The following is a 2111-nucleotide window of genomic DNA, read 5'->3' as shown; positions in this document are numbered from 1 at the left end:
TCTCTCTCTCTCTCTCTCTCTCTCTCTCTCTCTCTCCTATTTCTCTTCTCTCCCTCTCTATCAGTATGTGTGTGTGTCAAATACAATAACACACACACACACAAATACCGTTAATCATGACATGTTGACCTTGTTTCTCAAAAAATATATTGATCTTGGTTAAACGTCAACTAGACTGTAAGTCCGGCTCCCAATTGGCTCACTATTCCCTACATAGTGTAGTGCTTTTGACCAGAGCCTTCTGGGTAGTACACTTTGACCAGAGCCCTCTGGGTAGTACACTATATAGGGAACATGGTGCTATTGGGGACAAAGATTTAATACCGCCCACCTACCTGTCTCAGCTGTCAATCAAATGTCTCTAAAGCTGACACCTCTATCAACAAAATCCAGTTAGCCTCTCTCTTTCTCTCTCTCTCTTGCTTTCTCTCTCTCTCTCTCTCTCTCTCTCTCTCTCTCTCTCTCTCTCTCTTACTTCTCTCTCTCTTTCTCTCTCTCTCTTGCTTTCTCTTTCTCTCTCTCGCTCTCTTGCTTCTCTCTCTCTCCCTCTCGCTCTCTCTTTCTCTCTCTCTCGCTTTCTCTCTCTCTTTCTCTATCTCTCTCTCTCTCTCGCTTTCTCTCTCTCTCTTGCTTTCTCTCTCTGTCTCTCTCTCTCTCTCTTGCTTTCTCTCTCTCTCTGTCTCTCCCTCTCTCTCTCTTTGTCCTCCTGTCATTTTACTAAAATATCATTCCACCCCATCCTCCACTCCTCCTTTCCCTTTCACAAGGTTATAGAGATCAAACAAACCTAGTTTACCGTATCCTTCCGTAGTTTACCGTATCCTTCCATAGTTTACTGTATCCTTCCGTAGTTTACTGTATCCTTCCGTTTGGAATCACAGAATCCCAGAATGTCGTATCCTCTCTCCTGTATATCCCGATCCATGCGACACGCTGCAACTCGGAAAAACAGTCAACCCTCTCATGCTCTCTCTCTCTCTCTCACTCTCACGCTCTCACTCTCTCTCTCTCTCGCTCTGTCGCTATCTTTCTCGTTCTCTCACCAGCTGTACAGCTCAGAATCTCTTCAGAGAACAAACCCTCTCTCTTTCCTCATCCCCTCTTCCATCTCTATCTCTGTCCAGATCTCTCTGTCCGTAGATTGCATTTTAATTCATTTTAATCCCAGAGTAAAAAAAAAGAGAGAGAGGGATGAAGGGAGAGGAAGAAAATGTTAAACGAGAGAAGGAAAAACACCGGTGTAGATAATTCCCTCTGTAGTTTTTTTCCTGTCCTCCTTGTCAGCAGTCCTGTTTTCATTCATCCTCTTATCTCCCTATCGCTTTACTCCTCCCGCTTTTTTGTCTTTCTCCGGGTGGATTTGTAGCATTAACTGAAGAGAGAGAAGAGTAGAGTGTGTCTGCTTACCATGTGCAGGCTACACTGACTGAGACAGAGAGAGACGGAGAGAGAGAGAGGGTGGGAGAGGTAGAGGGAAGGAGCGAGGGTGGGTGGGTAGGAGAGAGAGGAGGGAATGAGAGTGAGGGGGAGTGAGCAAGCGAGAATGAAAAAGATGGATAGAGTGAGAGAGAAAGAGGGAGTGAGGTAGAAAGAGAGAGGGAGATAGAGACAGAGAGAAAGAGAGAGAGACTCCAGCTGCATTTGCCTGGATAGAAACAAATAAAAGAGAAGAATGAAAGGAGAGAGAGAGGCAGAAGCAAGAAAAGACAAATGTGTGATAGAAGGATGGAGATAACGACGATGGAAGGATGGAGATTAGGATGAATGGAGTGATGGAAGGATGGAGAATAGGATGGATGGAGATTTGGATGAATGGAGAGATGGTGGGATGGCGATTAGGATGGATGGAGAATAGGATGGATGGAGATTTGGATGAATGGAGAGATGGTGTGATGGAGTGATGTAGGGATGGAGATTAGGATGGATGGAGATTAGGATGAATGGAGAATAGGATGAATGGGGATTAGGATGGATGGAGATTAGGATGAATGGAGATTAGGATGAATGGAGTGATGGAGGGATGGAGAATAGGATGAAGGGAGATTAGGATGGATGGAGATTAGGATGGATGGAGTGATGGAGGGATGGAGAATAGGATGAAGGGAGATTAG

General features: G+C 45.0%; 1 pseudogene; it reads right to left on the bottom strand.

The window, feature by feature from the left end:
* LOC106608450 (leucine-rich repeat and fibronectin type-III domain-containing protein 4-like) overlaps nt 1-1447 on the bottom strand; it is a 59638-nt pseudogene extending 58191 nt beyond the window's left edge.
* Nucleotides 1448-2111: the final 664 nt, after the last annotated feature.

Source organism: Salmo salar, chromosome ssa07 (genome assembly GCF_905237065.1).
Source record: "Salmo salar chromosome ssa07, Ssal_v3.1, whole genome shotgun sequence".
NCBI classification, from domain to species: Eukaryota; Metazoa; Chordata; class Actinopteri; order Salmoniformes; family Salmonidae; genus Salmo; species Salmo salar.
The sequence above is the reverse complement of the archived record's forward strand: the minus strand, read 5'-3'. Positions and strand labels throughout refer to the sequence as shown.